Source organism: Nanorana parkeri, unplaced genomic scaffold (genome assembly GCF_000935625.1).
Source record: "Nanorana parkeri isolate BGI_ZX_2015 unplaced genomic scaffold, ASM93562v1 scaffold2815, whole genome shotgun sequence".
NCBI classification, from domain to species: domain Eukaryota; kingdom Metazoa; phylum Chordata; class Amphibia; order Anura; family Dicroglossidae; genus Nanorana; species Nanorana parkeri.
The window spans coordinates 80,027-102,301 of NW_017309083.1; the positions used below are offsets into that span (position 1 = coordinate 80,027).

Genomic DNA, 22,275 nt, shown 5'->3' on the forward strand with positions numbered 1-22,275 from the left:
CCACTGGGGTTTTTTTGTTTTACTATATAACAAAAAAAGTACCCTAAATTTTGTTTAAAAAACCTGTTTCCCTATAAAATGTTATGAAACATTTATTATCACCCCAATTTTTTGGTAAAATATAAAAGACGGGGTCACGTTGGATAAATAGACACCAAATATGTCAAGCTTTAAAATTGCGTGCGCCTGTGAAATCGGAGAAAACGACCGCACCCAAAATTGGCCACAGGCGACGCTTTAAAAGTTTTTACCGCTAATCAGTTTAGTGTTATCAGTAATTAATGGCCCTAAAATGATTGCTCTCACTCCGACATTCACGGCGATATGTAATATGTTGTCGTTTTCGCACATAGACGCACCCGACGCATGTTTGCGTGTGTATGTGCATTTTTTGGTGTTATTTAACTTTTTTTTTTATTCGCTTCTTTTATGGTTTCATTTTTTTAAACTTTTTTTTTTTACATTTTATTGCTATCACATAGAAATCCCTTCTGTGATAGCCAATTCAAATAACAGGTCCAGAGACTGTGAACCCAGCCTTCTCCTCCGACATCAGTACCTGACCTCACAAATGTGCTTCTGGAAGAATGGTCCAACATTCTTATAGACAACACTCCTAAACCTTGTGGACGCCTTCCTAGAAGAGTTGAAGCTGTTATAGCTGCAGAGGACGGACCAACTTAATATTGAACCCTGTGGACTAAGCCTGGGATGTCATTAAAGTTCATGTGTGTTTAAAGGCCGGCGTCCCAATACTTTTGGCAATATAGGTTACATGGTAGTTTCCCTTGAAAACTGATGCTGTTATGTATTCACTGATTATAGTATAGTATATTAAAGACGGCGACTTCAATGATGTTTTTGAGCCGTCATCATTCTCTTTCCAATGATTAGGGAATGCAGAATGCGTGTTTGGAGATTGATTTCATTAAGCAGGAAAGGCGATGGATGAATCCTGCATTGTTCTGTCTTTTACAGAAAGCTGACGTTCCCTTCAGAAGCGGTTCTTCAAAGGTTGCAATTTTGAAATAAACGCCTAGGTACACGGAGAGTCTGTACGGGGGGAACTGCCAATATGTTCGAGAGCAATCAGCGTGTCAGCAAAACTTTTGAAGATCTGCTGCTGTCCTCGCCAATAATAAATCAAACACGTATTCCGATGAACTCCAAGCTCTTACAATCAAAGTTTCTTCCCCTAGAAGGATCATACTGCAATGGAGCGTGTCAGGACAGAAGTGCGGGAGCTTCCATCGATGCTTTGATTGTGACCGTCAACCTCATCCTGACTTTACTACCTAATAAGAAACTGACCAGGATCAAGCACGCTAGGCCAATGACTCCCCACGTAATGAATAGGACCCAACATCAGACATAGGCTTTCATGTTAAGTGTATAGATGCTAAGTAACACTTACAGGTATTATCACTACTCATAGAGATTAAAGAAGTATGGCACCATCTTTGTTCAGGCATCATCCAGGGGTTGGCATCTACTTCCAGGGCTCTGATATTGGCTCAAACACATGTACACTTTAAAGAGGACCTACAGATATTAACAAAAAGAAACCTTGTAGTGGGGCCACGGGTGTCCCGAGGCAGGGTGTCACCTACGGTGCAATGGGGACGCTAGTGTCTTGGCAACCAATGACACTGGGCAATTCGCACAGCATTATTGGCCACTAGCGGCCGGGCCACACAGTGTCACTGGTTGCTGGGAAGCAGAAGGGTGCACCAAAACAAGCAACAAAACTGCTGGCCCCATGGCGTCATAGGTTGCTATAGTGTGCCCATCTGCATCCTAGCAACCGATGACACTGTGAGATCCACACAGCATCACTGGCTGCTAGGATGCTAACGGCCTGGTCACTGAGTCATTAGCTGGTGGGAAGAAGACGGGTGCACCATAACAACCAACAAAACTGCTGGCCCCATGGCATAATAGGTTGCTATGCCGTGCCCGTCTGCATCCCAGCAATCGATAACAGTGTGAGACTCACACAGCATCACATTGGCTGCTAGGATGCTAGCAGCTGCGCCACACAGTGTCATTGGCTGGTGGGAAGCAGATGGGTGCACCATAACAACCAATGAAACTGGTGGTCCTATGGCATCATAGGTTGCTATGGTGTGCCCGTCTGCATCCTAGCAACCGATAACACTGTGAGACTCACACAGCATTATTGGTTGCTAGGGTGCTAGCTGCTGGTTCGCACAGTGTCATTGGTTGCTAGGACACAGTTGGGCGCACCATAACAACCAATGATGCTACCGGACTGCCAGCATATTAGTAATATAAGGTATGTAGCAAGGTGGGCGGAGGAGCTGGGCCATCACAGTCAATAATTAGACACTCCCAGAAGAGGAGATGATGTGTGAGAGTTGAAAGACACACTGTAGTCAATAATACTGTTTATGGGACGGAAAACATTTGAAATACTAGATGGTTCTGTGCTTCATCTGCAATGTTTTGGGGTTGGTGACAGGGTATCTTGAACGTCATTTTGGGAAAAGGGTTAAAGAATATGGGAAGAAGGTTTCTTGGCCCGGGTCAGTAACCGGCACTTGCCAAGGATGACTTGTTTGGATATTTAAAGCCTTCCAAGTTTGTACATCCAAAGCTGATCAATACTCGAGCTGCACCCTCAGCAAGCTGTACATCAAGGCCAGAAGACAAATATTTGCAGACAGCAGAGGACAGAGCGCGTTCCAGGAGACACAAAACACCGCCGGCGTGGAGCGCGGGCTCCCGGAACGCCAGTCATGTGACACCGCATTAATACCGACGCTGCTTTCAACAGACAACACGACATAGAGACTGCTACAACAGAACACAACACAAACGTCATACAATAGCCCAGGGGTAGACAACAGCAGCACTCCAGCTGTGCTGAAACTACAAATCCCAGCATGCATTTGCCTCAGGGAGTCATCCCTGTGGCTATCACAGCCTTGCAATGCCTCATGGGACTTGTAGTTCTGCTAACCATGATTCACCCCACTGTTTGTCCAGTTATCCATTATCACCAAGAAAGTGAAGAGGAATCTAAGATTGTGAGTCGTCACTAGGAGTAGAGGGAAAACCGTCCAATGGGGACACTTGTTCTGGTGTAAGATGGGAATTGTATTCACATTTAATGTTTTTTGGGGGGCAATCTTCAGGCCTAACATGTGCAAAAACTGTGCCGTTATGAACTAGTTAATGGAGGACATGTCAATGTTACCAAATAATACATTTTTTAGTAACAATGTATCTTTTTCTTACAAAATTCATACAAGCTCCACAGTGTCACTTCTAGTCTGGACCAGGGGTGGGCAACTCCCACCCTCCAGCTGTGCTTTAACTACAAATCCCACCATCAGACCTGCATTTGCCACTCTTGGAATGCCTCATGTTACTTGTAGTACCACAACAGCAGCTGGAGGGCCGAAGTTGCCCACCCCTGGTCTAGACAAAGATCACATGGTATGCAGCTATCAGATGCATTGTGGGTACACTTTGATATTTGCATAACTCCTCCCAAGATCCAGGGCATAAGTATTTTGTTCCTGTGCTCCTCAGCCCTATCTAGAGGCCATAATAAGTATTTTGTTCATGTGCTCCTCAGCTCCATCTAGTGGCCATAATTTGGTATTTTCCTGATTTAAAGGAGAACTATGGGGTTAAGGCTTTTCCCCATAGTTCTCCTTAGGGTAACGGGAGGACACAAACTAGCGTCCTCCTGTCACCCTAGGCTCAGTATACCGCGAGCTGTAGCTCGCGGTATACTTAGACGCCGCAGTATACCGCGAGCTGCTGCCGGGATCCGCCCAGCTGCGTGACTGACAGCTGGCTCTGCCTATCTAGAGGCTGAGCCAGCTGTACCCGCCCCCTCCCCCGTCCGTTCCGCCATGGATCGGAGCGGGGAGGGGGGAATCCAGCCCCTCCCCTGTCATGGCAGAGAGCCGTGACAGGATCGAGAAGTGAGCGAACGCCGGTATGTGTTAGCTCACCTCCCGATCTACTGAGCCGACCTGTGACAGTCTCATTGTCACAGGTCGGCTAGAACTATGAGGTGAGTGAAAAGCACTCCCCTCATAGTTCTCCTTTAATCTTACAAATGAATTGCAATCAACCGGGAAGAAAATATACTAATAACTAGGGATGCACCAATACTGATACTAGTATCAATATCGGTGCCAAGTATTTGGGCGAGTACTTGTAATTGTCTAAATGCTCCGATGCCTAGCCCGATACTTGAGCTTCCTGTATCAGGAAGCCGGGCAGCGAGTCATTACATGCTTCCCGATTGGCTGGGAAGCCGGCTCCATGCTCCCTCGTCACTTGTGAAAAGTAAGCATGGAGCCTGCTTCCCGGCCAATCAGGCAGCGTGTCATTACACGTCCCCTCGGCTTTCTGATTGGCCAGAAATGACGAGAGAGCATGGAGCTGGTTTCCCGGCCTCCTGATCCTGATCCTCTTCAGGAGGCTGGGCTCCGTGTAATGACGTGCTGCCCGACTTCCTAATTAGCCAGCTTCTCGACAAATCAGTAAGCCGGGTAACACATCATTACACAGCGCCCGGCTTACTGATTGGCCAGAAAGCTGGCTCCATGCTTCCTCGTCACCTGGTGACAAGGGAGCTTGGGGACGGCTTCCCTGCTAATGGGGAAGCCGGGTGGCAAGTCATTACATGCCGCCTGGCTTCCTTAATGGGACTTCCGGTATCAGTATTCCATATCGGCGAGTACCGAAAAAAAATATCGGTACTCGATACCGAAAAAACTGAATCAATGCATCCCTACTAATAACATTCGTTTTAGCCACCAGTCGCACAGCACGAATGTGCATGCACTTTTGCAGGATGCATTTTTTCATAAATACGCCCCATGGGGTACAACTGAGCGGTTCTTTTTTCAACAGGCAGATTGATAGTTCGGATCATATCTAGAAGATTGTTGCATGTACGGTCAGCTTCGGGTAGCAGAAAGTCAGACTACATATTGGGAGGAAACCACAATCCCGACACCGCCGGCACAGCGCCAGCCACTGCTTTTCCCAACCACACAAGGACACGACACGGGCCAGGGACGGTCTCCGCACTGCCACTGCAACACACACATTCATTTGCAAGTGAAATGTGCTTATTAAGCCAATGCGGGACTAACCCTTTCCTTCTCCGGGGCTGGTGATGTATCTGCAATCTACAAGGGGAGGACAAGCCATCCAAAGCAGTTTATAAATGATAATGGCTTTGCTGCATGAGTGGTTCCTCCTCCGTGCTGATGAAAGACAAAGCATTGCTGTCACTGCCCTGCAAGTGAGCATAGATCAAGGGGTAGCCAAAGCTCGGACCTCCAGGTGTTGTGGATCTACAAGTCCCATGAGGCATTGCAAGACTCTGACAGCCACAGGCATGACTCTCAGAGGCAGAGACATGCTGGGTTTTGTAGTATCACCACATCTGGAGAGCCAAAGTTTGGCTACCCCGGGCATAGACTACAATCTGCTCCTATATCTGCCTGTCACATGACCAGTCCTAGCGCTGGGACCCACTGAGTACAGCTCTACGTACTTCCATCCATAGAAGAGCCAAACATCAAGGAACGGCTTGCAGGGTAACTTCCCAATGTTAGGAAAACTCCTAATATGGTAATGAGGGTATCTGCCACAGCCCAAATCCTTTGCAGTGGTTGCAGCTGGGGAGGTTGCTTGTAGCTTTTGGCTTTACCAGCCACAGAGGTCATTGGAAACCCCACTAACTGTGACTAATTGTGTGATTACGGCCCTGCGACAAGTGACATTCGCGTTTACTAATTACAAGACTTGCAGTCAGCTGCGGGACAGGAGAGGTGATTCCGGGTCGCAGACGAGCACACTCCAGAGAGATGCAGATCCAGCTGCTCGGTCCATATGACGTGCCGTGCACAAGCCAGAATTCTCACACGGGGGCAGCAGCAGAGGGCGATGTATATGCACCTTCTCCACTGTATATATGTAACAAAAACTAGAACAGAACAATTTAACCCCACTGCTGCCACTGATGTATCTGTTACGGCATCGAAAGAGAGACTCCTGGCTGTTATAATGGCCGGGAGTCTGTGTGCATGCCGGCACTGCCGCTGATGTATCTGTTACGGCGGTGGCATCGAAAGAGAGACTCCTGGCTGTTATAATGGCCGGGAGTCTGTGTGCATGCCGGCACTGCCGCTGATGTATCTATTACGGTGGGGAATGAAAACAAAAACATCTCTTGGCTGTTATAATGGCCGGGGGTCTGTGTGCATGCCGGCACTGCCGCTGATGTATCTGTTACGGCGGTGGCATCGAAAGAGAGACTCCTGCCTGTTACAATGGCCGGGAGTCTGTGTGCATGCCGGCGCTGCCGCTGACGTATCTATTACGGTGGGGAATGAAAACAAAAACATCTCTTGGCTGTTATAATGGCCGGGGGTCTGTGTGCATGCCGGCACTGCCGCTGATGTATCTGTTACGGCGGTGGCATCGAAAGAGAGACTCCTGCCCGTTACAATGGCCGGGAGTCTGTGTGCATGCCGGCGCTGCCGCTGACGTATCTATTACGGTGGGGAATGAAAACAAAAACATCTCTTGGCTGTTATAATGGCCGGGGGTCTGTGTGCATGCCGGCACTGCCGCTGATGTAACTATTACGGCGGTGGCATACAAAAATAGACTCCTGGCTGTTATAACAGCTGGGGGTCTGTGTGCATGCCGGCACTGCCGCTGATGTAACTATTACGGCGGTGGCATACAAAAATAGACTCCTGGCTGTTATAACAGCTGGGGGTCTGTGTGCATGCCGGCACTGCCGCTGATGTAACTATTACGGCGGTGGCATACAAAAATAGACTCCTGGCTGTTATAACAGCTGGGGGTCTGTGTGCATGCCGGCACTGACTTTGCACGCAGCACTCTCTGGTGTTCCTTCCTCCACCCTTTTGGCCCATTGTGGGTTAATGACATGTATATTGTCACTTGGTTTGACTATGAGATAACAAAAAGGTCCTTTTTGGACCGGTTCCTAATTCATTCCATATTTTTGTATGCGTTAGTGCGGTTATTAGCGTGCACGCATGTTCATTAATAGAAGTTTTGTTATTGACCCTTCACGTTGCCATTTCTCACCTTGATGCTCCGATATTGCTGCATGAGTAGATACCCAATATTATACACAGCGCCGCACATGATATTTTATATGTCATTACCTATGTACATGTGTGCATGTGGCTATTCAATATGCACGCATGTACACCCATATAACTCTAGCCCTGTTGGTGGTCATTGTCCATTGCTTATCATGGTTGCGACACTAATCATCGTTATGCTGTTTGGTGCTGCAAGATCTGTTGTGATAAGGAAGGAAGAAGGAACGAAAAGAAGAAAGGGAAAGAGAAAAAGCAACGGCATACGGCGGGAATGTGACGTCATGGTGACGTCAGTGGGTGGGGAGAGGGTTGGCTTGTCTCATTTTTTCATTTGTATATGTGTATACACTGAGTGGCCAGATTATTATGACCACCCCATCAGTACTTCGTTGGGCCACGAGATTACTTTGTTTGTGCCGCCTTGTGTCTCCACGAGATGGTGAAAGGTGATGCGAGGAATCTGACACGGCACTGTTGCCCTTCTGTTGTCTTGTACCAGTCTTGCCACTCTCCGTTCTGCCCTAACATTGACTAGTCGCTGACGGCCACAATTCGCACGTTCAGACCCAGATTTTCGGCTGACCGTCCGGTCTTTAAACACTTTAACAACAGCTGCTCTTGAACATTTAACGAATTCTGCTGTTTTGCTGATACTCGCTCCATGGCTCCGAGCGCCAACAATCATCCCACGTTCAAAGGCTGTTAAATCACGTGCCGTGGTAAACAACCTGCTTCCGTATTTATAATGGTCTGGCCCTCTAGCAACTTCAGCGCAAAATTATAGTTAATTTGCCTACAAACGTCAGGTGGTCATAATAATCTGGCCACTCAGTGTATATAGGTTTGGTTCTTACTTTACAATGTCTACTTTGAGCCTGATGAAGGGGACGCCATGCTTGACAATCTGGGTGACATCTATCAATAAATGGATTTGCACTGACGTGGACTTTGTCGTGCTGGTGTGCTGATGACATCCTTGTTTAAAGTTCTATTGTGTGCGGCGCCATCCGCGGTCACTTGGAGCACCCATAAACTCATTGGGATTTCCGGTACGGAGTGCTACGAGATTCATGGACACTTACTATTAAGGCGGTGGCATAAAGACACTCCTGGCTATTACGGCTGGGGGTCCGTGTGAATGCCGGCACTGCCGCTGATGTAACTATTGGGGCGTTTGCGTGGAAAAAGACCCTCCTGGCTATTACGGCTGGGGGTCCGTGTGCATGCCGGCACTGCCGCTGATGTAACTTTTGGGGCGGTGGCGTGGAAAAAGACACTCCTGGCTATTACGGCTGGGGTCCGTGTGCATGCCGGCACTGCCTCTGATGTAACTATTGGGGCGGTGGCGTGGAAAAAGACACTCCTGGCTGTTACGGCTGGGGGTCCGTGTGCATGCCGGCACTGCCACTGATGTAACTATTGGGGCGTTGGCGTGGAAAAAGACCCTCCTGGCTATTACGGCTGGGGGTCCGTGTGCATGCCGGCACTGCCGCTGATGTAACTTTTGGGGCGGTGGCGTGGAAAAAGACACTCCTGGCTATTACGGCTGGGGTCCGTGTGCATGCCGGCACTGCCTCTGATGTAACTATTGGGGCGGTGGCGTGGAAAAAGACACTCCTGGCTGTTACGGCTGGGGTCCGTGTGCATGCCGGCACTGCCGCTGATGTAATTATTGGAGTGTTAGTGGCGGGGAAGTGACCAGGCTGTATTACTTAACTGGAGTAGAGAAACGTCAGGTCACCAGGCAGGGCTGTGCTGTCTTGCAGAACTGTATGCATCTTAGGACCGGATGGACAAAAATACAAATCCATTCTACAAAGCGGGTAGAACAGCTTCCATGCATGTGTTTCTAAGCACAGATTCACCTTATCACAGCTCTATATGGTTGCTTGTATTAAGCCGATCACATACAGTATATATCTGTTGTGGGGATTAGCTCCAAATAGTAGCGCATAAAGGACGCTTCCACTCGCTGTAATCTTCATTCAAGGGCTTCGTTGCCCACTTTTATTAAATGAAAGTTCACAAAACAGAACAATTACCCTCGCAGGGGTTCTTTAGCATCTCATGGCAGCACCTGCCCATCCAGTCTCCTGACTTTGCATTTGCAGCATCGCTGCTCCGGCTTCAGCCCACTGTCTCTACCTCCACACAGCCTCAGTCGTGTGCTCACCTGCACACTGGGGGGTTCTTCCCAATCTGCAGCACCCCGCTGCACTGGACTCCACTCTGACTCCTGGGTGGAGCTTTCCTGTCTCCCAGGTGGAGTCTTGAACCCTTCCCAACAACTTTAATTTAAAGGCTGTGCATACCTGTGCCATCAGCATGCGCTGGCCACTCAGATTTTGGACACAGGAATGGAGATAACGCAGTGGCATTGCCACGCACTGCCACAATGTATAGTATATAAGAAACAATGTGAAGCCCACGGTTAGCCATGAAGGGACACGTCCATGAAGAAGCACCCAGCCGCTGTACAATATGTGTATGACGGCACCCTGATGGCTTGGTGCGGATGTGAGAACAGTCCCATATTGATGTGTATAAACTCTGACAGAGCCGTACACAACATAACCAGTTCCCAGCAACCGTCACTGAATCACAATCAACACATAATCCGCTCTCCTACTTCCCACAGAGCCCTCGGGGGAATTCCAGAGCCGTGAGGAGCACTGCAGACTCTGCTCATAGCCTGGAGACCCGGAGAGCAGCCAGGAGGGGGAACAAACATGATCTGCCTTATTATATGAAATATGACGATGCAAAGTCCACTAACTCACAGCAGCCAATCAGATTTCGGTTTACTGCAGCCAAACCCCATTCAGGACAAAAAGACCAATGGTTTTCCAACTTGTGCTTCCATGCAGTGATCGCCATCTTGGTGGAAAGTGTTCCGGAACTACGGCGTACGGGAATTAGGGGTCACACCATTGCATGCACTTCAGCACCAACAATGTGAACAGCTCCGTTCCTGTACGTGGGCGGGAATATAAAGGCAAATAGGATCCTGAAGAGATAAAATATGATTGGCTACTTACTGTAGGTTAAAGAGGAACTTAAAGGAGAACCATGAGGTGAGTGCTTTTCACTCACCTCATAGTTCTAGCCGACCTGTGACAATGAGACTGTCACAATCCCCTATCCCCCACCCTGCCCCCCTTACATTTTTTTGCTGGGTTATGCAGGAAAAACATACTCACACGCCCTTAGTGGTCCAGCGGTGTTCTGCAGTGATCAACCGCGGCACAGCTGGTCCCACACAGCCATCTTCTTATGACATCATCAGGGGGCCGGCTGTTCCTTCCAGGTTCTTGCAGCCAGCCTCGGTCATCAGACGGCACATTATCAGGGAGCAGGTTGTCTCTTCCAGGTTCTTGCAGCCAGCCTCAGTCATCGGGTGGCACATTATAAACTGCAATAAAGTACACCCCTTCCCACAGCAAACAAATAAAACCTATACACAAGGATGAGGATCTTTTCGTCAGCCATGTGACTGTCATTTGCAAAGCATTGGATCCATCTTTAAAAACAACTGTCACTTCAAAGCATCCCAATCCTGCTGATTCAGCTTTGTGAATTGATTGATCAGTTTGATTGATATCACAAAGCATCAGCAAGTGGCCTCTGACGTCCTCTGGTGATCGGGGTTCTTCTATAAAACATATTTTGTTCCATGTGTGCGGGAATCCCGGGAGCTGCAAGTCTCCATTAAAGCAAAATGTGCAATCAAAACTTTACAGCCCCCCGCTACAGGAAAACTGTCCTACCCCACCAATGTACTGTCCTACCCCACCAATGTACCCCACCAGTGTACTGTCCTACCCCACCAATCTACTGTCCTACCCCACCAATCTACTGTCCTGCCCCACCAATCTACTGTCCTACCCCACCAGTGTACTGTCCTACCCCACCAATCTACTGTCCTACCCCACCAATCTACTGTCCTACCCCACCAATCGACTGTCCTACCCCACAAATGTACCGTCCTACCCCACCAATGTACTTTCCTACCCCACCAATGTACCGTCCTACCCCACCAATGTACCGTCCTATCCCAGCAATCTACTGTCCTACCCCACCAATGTACTGTCCTACCCCACCAATGTAACGTCCTATCCCACCAATGTAACGTCCTATCCCACCAATGTAACGTCCTACCCCACCAATGTACTGTCCTACCCCACCAATCTACTGTCCTGCCCCACCAATCTACTGTCCTGCCCCACCAATCTACTGTCCTACCCCACCAATGTACTGTCCTACCCCACCAATCTACTGTCCTAGCCCACCAGTGTACTGTCCTACCCCACCAATGTACTGTCCTACCCCACCAATCTACTGCCCTACCCCACAAATGTACCGTCCTACCCCACAAATGTACCGTCCTACCCCACCGATGTACCGTCCTACCCCACCGATGTACCGTCCTACCCCACCAATTTACTGTCCTACCCCACCAATTTACTGTCCTACCCCACCAATGTACTGTCCTACCCCACCAATCTACTGTTCTACCCCACCTATGTACTGTCCTACCCCACCTATGTACTGTCCTACCCCACCTATGTACTGTCCTACCCCACTGATGTACCGTCCTACCCCACCAATGTACTGTCCCACCCCACCAATGTGCTGTCCCACCCCACCAATGTACCGTCCTACCCCACCAATGTACTGTCCGATCCCACTGTCCTACCCCACCAATGTGCTGCCCTACCCCACCAATGTTCTGTCCTACCCCACTAATCTGTATAGTTAGAGTGTCTGGTAATATCCCATTAGGATGTAGCCGGCTTACCTGGAGCCTCCCGCACTCCTGCCTATGATAGAATAACATGAGAAATCACTCCGAGCCGCTGAAGACCTCTCATGTGTTCAACCAACTGTAATTCTCCATCACAAAGAAATGCACGCTCCAAACTTTACAACTTTTTTTATTCTTTAGAGGAACGCTGCAGAGCAAGATGAAAGTCAGCAGTTTCCCCAGCTCCTTAGCTCCATAACACCATATGGTCAGCCAATGTTTTATTACATAAGCACCCACACATAATACGCCAGCACGCTATACATGAATCCAAAGGTGACAATTCGGCCAGCTGTAAATGATAAGCATACGAGAGGACACAGAGGGGAAGTGTGACCTGCGTCCTCAGGCTGAGAGCTTTCATACAGGTCATGGCTCTGGGGTGACCTCTTGTATACTTTATGTATCCTTTATATCCCATATATCCTTTATATCCTTTATATCCTTTATATCCTGTATATCATTTATATCCTGTATATACCATGTATCCTGTATATCCCATATATCCTGTATATCCCATATATCCTGTATCTCCCATATATCCTGTATCTCCCATATATCCTGTATATCCCATATATCCTGTATATCCCATATATCCTGTATCTCCCATATATCCTGTATCTCCCATATATCCTGTATATCCCATATATCCTGTATATCCCATATATCCTAGTATATCCTTTATATCCTGTATATCATTTATATCCTTTACATATCCATTATATAGCTCTGATATACTTTATATATTATTTGTATCCTTTATATTCTTTATATATCTCTTTTATATGCTTTTATATAACCTTAAAAGGAGAACTATGAGGTGAGTGATTTTCACTCAACCTCATACCGGTAGTTCAAGCCGACGTGTGACAATGAAACTGTCACACTTCGGCTCTATTGATCGGGAAGTGAGCGAACACATACCGTCGCTCGCTCACTTCCCAATCATCTCGCTGCAGAGAGCCGTGACTGTCACTCATGGCTCCCTCCCTCCCCGCTCCGATCCTCCAGCGCTGAGCGGAGGAACGGACAGGGGGAGGGGGCGGTTACAGCTGGCTCTGCCACTAGATAGGCAGAGCCAGCTGTCACTCACGCAGCTGGGTGGCTCTCGACAGTAATGTCGGGATCCGTCCCGGTTGCGGCGCTCTCAGTATACCCCGAGCTGTAGCTTGCGATATACTGAGCTTTGGGTCACGGGAGGACGTTAGTATATGTCCTCCAGTGACCCTAAAGAGAACTATGGGGAAAAACACTGATCCCATAGTTCTACTTTAGTATTCTTGATATATACAGTCAACTCTCTGTTATCTAATCAGAAAAAAATAATCCCCTGTGTACTCACTGTTCTGCTGAACTGCACCGTGTATTATCCTGGAAATGATCGTGTGTCTATTTCTCTTCATTTGCTTTTGATGACCGCATTTCAATATTAATATGAAGTCAATAAAGAGTTTATGTTATGGTGTGGTATAGTACGGGTATTGCATTAGTTAGACTTATTTTTAATAGTAGCTCTCAAGCAACCAGAAAATAAATGCATCTGGAATCTTTCAATCCCCGTGGATGCCAGAAAAAGGGGCATTCACTGTACTTTACATTCTTTATATCCTTTAGATAACCTTTACACCCTGTATATACTTTATATATCCTTTATATTTGTTGGATCCTTCATATCCTGTACCCCTTATATATATTTTATAACTTTTATACATCCTTTTTATAACCCTAATATCCTTTATATATTCCTTATGCATTCGTTATATATCCTTGTTATATTCTTTATATTTGCAGTACACAGGCTCTGCTATCCTCACTAAGTTTTGTCTTCGTTCAATAAGGGGATTTTACACAGCGACATGTAGACACATTCAGATGCCTACCCGGCACATATGCAGCTGCGTTTCATTCAGCAAAGGATTGGCGATGCTTTTATGTTTGTATTCAAAACCCCGGCGATCCCAGATTGCCGACTGCGGCAGTTTAACAAACATCAACATCTGGTTCATCATTGTATTTGCAACAATCTTCCACTTAAAGTGACACAAAGCTCCGGAGTTAAAGTAACATAAAACAATACTGTAATGTGCGCCTTACTGTAATCCATTGTAGTTTCCCTTCTCTTTGCTGCTCTTCCTTTTAAATCTGTATCTGTTCTCATGCTCTGCAGAACTTCTGTTTTGCAGCAGACTGCCTTGTCTCAGGAATTGATACATGGTGTCTGTGTGTAGGTTTGCAACCTGAGCCAGCACTACAGGAAGAGGCACTCAGCTGCAAGCATGAGAAGACATGAAGATATAAAAGGAAGAGCAGCAAAGAGAAGGGAAACTACCACGGATTACAGTAAGGCACACATTACAGTATTGGTTTATGTAAAAAAATCTGAGGGTTTAATGTCACTTTAAATCTTAAAAATACATTCAAATACCTTAACTATGAACAACAATGTATCTTATTTGTGTATCACTCGGCTGTAGATCCTCCAATCATCTCTGAATTGGTGCTGAGGCTGTCCTTCCTCCTGGAGGGTGGCTACCTGTGTTCCCCATGGTCCCTGTGTGTGTTGTAAAGTAGTCCCCGCTCCAAGCTCCCTCCCGTGATGGACTAAAATCTCATGTTTAGTGTACTAATTTATATTGAGTAGTCCATCACGGGAGGGAGCTTGGAGCGGTGACTACTTTACAACACACACAGGGACCATGGGGAACAAAAGTAGCCACCCTAATATAAGGACAATACTTTAATAATACTTACTTTATTCCCTCCCTCCATCCATGCGTCCGCACCCACAAAGCCCCCTTCCTAGGACGGACCCGGCAATAGATGCACACTCACCTCTTTTACGTACAGTGCAGGGTCAATAGCCATGCATTGTATGCAATGATGCCAAGAGAACTCCCATGGCCCGTAGTGAAGAGGAGAGCACTGGAGCCTGGGGTATGGTAACTAATATCCACTCTTCTGGCATCACCTACACCTAATGAGCATTTAACCCTTGCAGTACGGGGGGGTTAAAGATTATTTTATCTGGTACCTGGAGTTGGGCTTTAAAGAGAACCTGTGCTTTACCAATGCAGGAAAGGAAAGCACTACTGTTAAAGGGCCTTTAAAGCCCCATCCCTCCCAGCTGATAAAGAACATACTGCTCATTTCCCTAAGGGACAAGCTAACACAGAGTACTACTTAACTTAATCCTCGATCCTGCTGGTTACAAATGTGGCATTCGGTCCCCAAAGCCAATCTTCTAGCCAGTCTCTTAACAGTCAGGTCACCACCCCGCTTGCCGGCGCCATCACATACAATGCAGGACCAATGGACATGTCCAATCCTGATGATGTGGCCACTGGTCCTGCATTGCACATGATGACCTAGATGGGCCCATCCACATTCCAGTACTGGAAAATGGAGTGATGGAACTACGTCTGTCACATGATTACTCTGGATTAGATCATCCCGTAGAAAAAAAAGCTGTTTTAATTATGTTATCGCCTTGCTTTGTCAAAGATGATGAATCTCCCTACAAAAAAGTTTTCAGGCTGTTTATCCTGATGTGTCCTGACATCACTGACAGCTACAACACTGTGGAAGCAGTGGCGTAACAATCGCCATAGCGACCCAGGCAGCCGCTATGGGGCCTGGGGCACAGGGGGGCCTGGCCAGGGCATCCCTCTGATGCCGTGCGGGCCGCCTGGGTCGCTATGGCATATCAGGCTGCTAGCTGTCACTCGCGGCTGTGAAGAGGAACGCACCGCTGTTAGATCACTGACAATGTGATTCCTCCTCACAGCTGCTGCTAAACGGTGTCAGTGACAGCCAGCAGCTGCTGCAGAAGAGGCTGGACCCGGGGTTCGCAGTGAAGGAGGAGGCGGGGCCAGGCCCGGCAAACTAAGAGCAGGAGGGGCCAGTGATGTAAGAGGAGCCGGGGCCCGTCGATAGAAGAGGAGACCGGGCCAGACGATGGAAGAAGAGGCGGGGTCCGGGGACGGAAGAGGAGGTGGGACCCGGCAACTATGGAGGCGGACAGCGCTGACAGGTAAGAGGTGTGCAGCCCACCTGAGACCCTGCAGAGCCCACCATAGAGAGTCTATGGCGGGCTCTGCAGGGTCACTCTCAGGTGGGCAGTTTGGTATATCAGGTGGGCTCTGCAAGGGGCATAACTAGAAATCACAGGGCCCCATTCAAAATTTTGCTGTGGGGCCCTGTGACTTCTAGTTATGCCCCTGTGTGGAAGTGTTCTGTTATGGAACCGATCACTGGCAGCTTAGGAAACGTTTTTTGATTTCTTTTAATTACATAGTTTCATAGTTAGTCAGGTTGAAAAAAGACACAAGTCCATCGAGTTCAACCTATAGAGACAAGTGTTGAAAAAAAGAAGAAAAACCTAAAACAGAACGTTATGCTCACAGTTACCCGCTGTTGATTCAAAGGAAGGCAGAAAAAAACCCTATTAGGCATAGTTTCATTTACTCCAACAGGGGAAGACATTTCCTTCCTGATCACATAAGGCGATCGGATATTTCCTCCATTTTGTTAATATTTTGTATTGTTCCAGACAAAGTAATTAAATACAGTATTGCAACATTGTATACAAACATTTTAAAGTTCTAAGCAACCAGCTAATATAATATCAGGTAAGAGAGGTCATTGGAAATATTGCAGGCGGTCTGCTGGAGGAATTTATAGTTCATGGTTGGTTTTAAATAAGTGTATTAAAGGAGAACTATGGAGTAAGTGTTTTTCCCCATAGTTCTCCTAAGGGTCACGGGAGGACTTATACTAGCGTCCTCTCATGACCCAAAGCTCAGTATAGGGCGAGCTACAGCTCACGGTATACTGAGACCGCAGCAGCCGGGACGGATCCCAACATTACTTTCGAGATCCACCCAGCTGCGTGAGTGACAGCTGACTCTGCCTATCTAGAGGCAGAGCCAGCTGTACCCGCCCCCTCCCCGTCCGTTCCGCCAGTCAGCGCTGGAGTATCGTAGCGGGGAGGGGGGGACCCCTGCAGGGAGCCGTGAGTGACAGTCACGGCTCTATGCAGGGACATGATCGAGAAGTGAGCGAGCGACGGTATGTGTTCGCTCGCTTCCAGATCTATTAAGCCGACCTGTGACAGTCTCATTGTCATAGGTCGGCTCGAACTATGAGGTGAGTGAAAATCACTCACCTCATAGTTCTCCTTTAAGTGATTAAAAAAAGTTTCCCTCAAGTATGGAATATTTATACAGGTATAAAATCACAGTTTTTGTGATTATATGTAAATGTTCTACTTACTTTTATGGAACACACTACATATGAAGCATAAGATCAATCTACTAAAATAAATCCTAATAAAAAAATATTTTTTTAATCACAGCAGCCAGTCAGCAAGTGTCATTCATTCTTCTATTTAATTGATCTATTATCTATATTACTACCTACCTATATAAAGTGTGCTAATGTAATAAGACAAAAAAAAAAACCTCCAGCAGCCAATCAGCAACTGTCATTCCTTCTTCTACTCAATCTACTATCTGTTAATGTGCAATACAGCGCCCAATAGAGAAGTATCTTCACATCAACATTGATAAGGGGGAGGGCTGCCGTCCTCAAGATCACCAGGAAGCATCATCACCAGACATGTAAGCAGGAAAAAAGAAAAAGGGGACGGCGCCCATTCATAGAGCTCTGAGGAAGGGGGATACTCCCCCGAAACGCGTGTCAGCTTTCCTGTTTTCTTTGACAACTACAATAAGTTTTACACAATGAATGGGCGCCGTCCCCTTTTTCTTTTTTTCAATCTAATATGTAAATACAGTGTGCTCATGCAATAAGAGAAAAAGAAACCTCCAGCCACCAATCAGCAAGTGTCATTCAATCTTCTAATCAATTGATCTATTATCTATATTATTACCTACCTATATAAAGTGTGCTTATGTAATAAGACAAAAGGAAACCTCCGGCAGCCAATCAGCAACTGTCATTCCTTCTTTTGCTCAAACTTTTATGTAAAGCATGTGTATTTAACAAGACAAAAAGAAACCTTGGGCAGCCAATCAGCACTTGTCATTCCTTCTTCTCAATATGTTACAGTGGTACCTCGGTTCACAAACTTAATTCGTTCCACGATTCTGGTCGCGAACCGAATCAAACTGTGATCAGACCGCGATCTCGACTGTAGGAAGCCACGACCATGTGTCAGAGCAGGGAACATGGCTGCGGTTGTGTTCGTCACCCGATGCGGAGTTTGCGAATGGAAGCAACATTTTCCTGACACCTACATGGCAGCATAGAATGGGCTGGGGGCGGAGCCATACCCATTGTATGCTGCCATGTATTGGCGTCAGGAAAGGAAAATTACAGATAGGTAAATATACAATTTTCCATTTTCCTGACACCTACACATGGCAGCATACAATGGGTATGGCTCCGCCCCCAGCCCATTGTATGCTGCCATGTATTGGCGTCAGGAAAGGAAAATTACTGATGGGTAAGCATACCATTTTTTATTTTGCCGAACTTCCTGTTTGCGAACCGAATTGTTCGTGAACAGGAGCGTTCGTGAACCGAGGTACCACTGTCTATCGATATAAAGTGTGCATATTGAAGAAGAGAAAAATAAACCTCCATCAGCCACTCAGCAAGCGCCATTCCTTCTTCTGCTCAATGTATTATCTATCGATATGAAATATGTGTATTTAACAAGACAAAAAGAAAGCTCCAGCAGCCAATCAGCAAGTGGCATTGCTTCTTCTAATCAAGTGATCTATTATCTATATTTATGTCTACCTGTGTAAATTGTTATTTAATGAGATAAAAAGAAACCTCCAGCAGCCAATCAGCAAGTGTCATTCCTTCTTCTTCTCCATCTATTATCTATCAATATAAAGTGTGCTTATATAATAAGACAAAATAAAACCTCCAGCAGCCAATCGGCAACTGTCATTCATTTTTGATCTAATATCTGTCTTTCTATCTATAAAGTGAGTTTTTTTAATAAGACAAAAAGAAACCCACAGAACCGATCAGTGAGTGTCATTCCTTCTATTACTCAATCTATTATCTCTTAATTTAAACTGTGCTTACTTAACAAGACAAAAGGAAAGCTTCGGCAGCCAATCAGCAACTGTCATTCCTTCTTCTTTAATCGAATATCCATCAATATAAAGTGTACTTATGTAATAAGACAAAAAGAAACCTACAGCAGCCAATCAGCAACTGCCATTCCTTCTTCTCAATATATTCTCTATCAATATAAAGTGTACTTATGTAATAAGGCAAAAAGAAACCTCCAGCAGCCAATCAGCAACTGTCATTCCTTCTGCTTGATCTATTATCTATAATACAATATAAAGTGTGCATTTTTAATAAGAGGTTAAAAAAAAAAAAAAAAACCCTCTGGAGCCAATCAGCAACTGTCATTTCTTTTTCTCAGTATATTATCTATCGATATAAAGTGTGCTTATATAATTGGACAAAAATAAATCTCCAGCAGCCAATCAGCAACTGTCATTCATTCTTCTAATCAACTGATCAATTATCTGTATTTCCATCTACCTATATAAAGTGTGTTTATTTAATAAGACAAAAAGAAATCTCCAGCAGCCAATCAGCAACCGTCGATCCTCCCTCTACTCAATCTATTATCTATCTATATCAGTTGTGCTCATTTGTGAAGACAAAGCGCAACCACAGCAGCCAATTAGCAAGCCTCATTCTTTATTCTAAATGCTCCAAACTGATGAGCGGGGTGACTGCACTCTGCACACCATTACTGCCGGTTAGGCTGACCGCACACATTACAAGAATGGAAAGACATCTTAACGTGTATTGGCTGACACAGGATTCAGCATAGTCATGACACCAGATTTAGTTGTATGAAGCAATCATTTGTAAAGTTCAAACCGCTCGCACACATCGCTCTTTTTTCATCCCAATTTTTGCACATGTAGCAGATAGAACAATCCGTTTGTGATATGTATGGGCAATGCAGTGAATCTTGAAGTGTGCTTGCCTAGTGTGCGTTCCCATAAGTGTACTTTCATATAAATGCTTGCTTAGTGTGCTTTCCCATCAGTGTGCTTTACTATAATTGCTTGCCTGGTGTTCTTTGCCATAAATGTGCTTTCCTATAACAACTTGCCTAGAGTGCTTTACCATACATGTACTTTCCTATAAGTGCTTTAGTGTGCTGTTCTATTAGAGCATGCCTTGTGTGCGTTCCCATAGGTGTGATTTCCAATATGTGCTAGCCTAGTGTGCTTTCCTATAAGTGCTTCCCGAGTGTGCTCTCCTATAAGTGCTTCCCGAGTGTGCTTTCCCATGCATGTACTTTACTATAAGTGCTTGCCTAGTCTGCTTTTCCTTAGGAGTGCTTTCCTATAAGTGCTTGCCTAGTGTGCTTTCGCATAGGTGTGCTTTCCTATAAGTGCTTCCCGATTGTGCTTTCCCATAAGTGTGCTTTCCTATAAGTGCTTGCCTAGTGTGCTTTCCCATAGGTGTGCTTTCCTATAAGTGATTCCCGATTGTGCTTTCCCATAGGTGTGCTTTCCTATAAGTGCTTGCCTAGTGTGCTTTCCTATAAGTGCTTCCCGATTGTGCTTTCCCATAAGTGTGCTTTCCTATAAGTGCTTGCCTAGTGTGCTTTCCCATAGGTGTGCTTTCCTATAAGTGCTTGCCTAGTGTGCTTTCCCATAGGTGTGCTTTCCTATAAGTGCTTGCCTAGTGTGCTTTCCCATAGGTGTGCTTTCCTATAAGTGCTTGCCTAGTCTGCTTTGCCATAAGTGTGCTTTCCTATAAGTGCCTTAGTGTGCTTTCCCATAACTGTACTTTTCTATAAGTGCTTGCCTAGTGTGCTTTCCCATAGGTGTGCTTTCCTATAAGTGCTTCCCTAGTGTGCTTTCGCATAGGTGTGCTTTCCTATAAGTGCTTCCCGATTGTGCTTTCCCATAAGTGTGCTTTCCTATAAGTGCTTGCCTAGTGTGCTTTCCCATAGGTGTGCTTTCCTATAAGTGCTTGCCTAGTGTGCTTTCCCATAGGTGTGCTTTCCTATAAGTGCTTCCCGATTGCGCTTTCCCATAGGTGTGCTTTCCTATAAGTGCTTCCCGATTGCGCTTTGCCATAAGTGTGCTATCCTATAAGTGCTTCCCGAGTGTGCTTTCCCATAGGTGTGCTTTCCTATAAGTGCTTGCCTAGTCTGCTTTGCCATAAGTGTGCTTTCCTATAAGTGCCTTAGTGTGCTTTCCCATAACTGTACTTTCCTATAAGTGCTTGCCTAGTGTGCTTTCCCATAGGTGTGCTTTCCTATAAGTGCTTGCCTAGTGTGCTTTCCCATAGGTGTGCTTTCCTATAAGTGCTTGCCTAGTGTGCTTTCTTACATGTCCAGGAGCCCAGTACTGCAGGGAATTTGGGTGATGCTTGTAAATGGAGAATTGGACATCTGCACCATTGGGGTGTCTCCATGCCCGGCTGCACACTGACACCACACCATGCATGAACATACAGTGAATGTACACCCTATGTGCCCCCATAGCATGCTATGACTGTACACATGTTCACATACCCTGCAGACATATAACTATCCACATCACACATGTGTATGAGTGAATCCCATGTGTATGACTCCGGTTCATCCTGTACAGAAGTGTGTAGGGGGTACAGGGGGCAGTGCCAGGAGTCTCTCCCATGCAGTGATCAGTAAAAAGTTGCCAGTTGTAGGTGTGTGTGCTCCTGGCATAGCTGGCACAGTCAGTCCTATGGGGACAAGGACAGGGGGGGGACATACCTGGACAGCCGGGCTCACCATCAGCTCACCGAGCTCCAGCGCTCCCAGTCCCGAGCTGAGCTCCTACTGCAGCCGGTCCCTCCCGAGCACACAGGCTGCAGGGGGCGGGGCTACAGCGCGGACCGTCATTGGAGCTCCAGGCCACGCCCCCTCCGCTGGCTGGGGAATACTGCGCTCCCTCCTGTGTGCCCGCTATGCCATATGCCAGCCGGGGACTCCCTGCCCCTATGGGGCACTGCGCTCTATCTGCATGGCACACGTCTCTATACAGCCCTGAGCAGAGAACTCCAGTGTCCTTCTTCTACATGGACAGTCCCTCTAAATCCACCTGCCTCTCCTTAATGGTCAGGTGTATCACCATAAAGGATCCATTGTAATATCGCACTGAGGGTGTCAGCCTCTCCTTCAGCGTCCATACAACCCACTTATTATATTTAAACACTAGTATGGTGAAGCAAAGCATGAGTGGGATTAAAGTGACACCGAACTCAGGAGGTAGATCCTAAAAATACATTCAATTCCCCAAAGTATTAACAGAAATGTATCTTATGTGTGTATCACTCGGCTGT

General features: G+C 46.6%; 1 protein-coding gene across 1 annotated transcript in view; it reads right to left on the reverse strand.

Annotated features, from left to right (window-relative positions):
• Window positions 1-21,735, reverse strand: part of KCNS3 (potassium voltage-gated channel modifier subfamily S member 3) — a 54,510-nt gene extending 32,775 nt beyond the window's left edge. The window contains exon 1 of the mRNA XM_018574215.1: window positions 21,707-21,735. The gene's annotated coding sequence lies outside the window, so the exon portion shown is untranslated. The remainder of the gene's footprint in view (window positions 1-21,706) is intronic.
• Window positions 21,736-22,275: the final 540 nt, after the last annotated feature.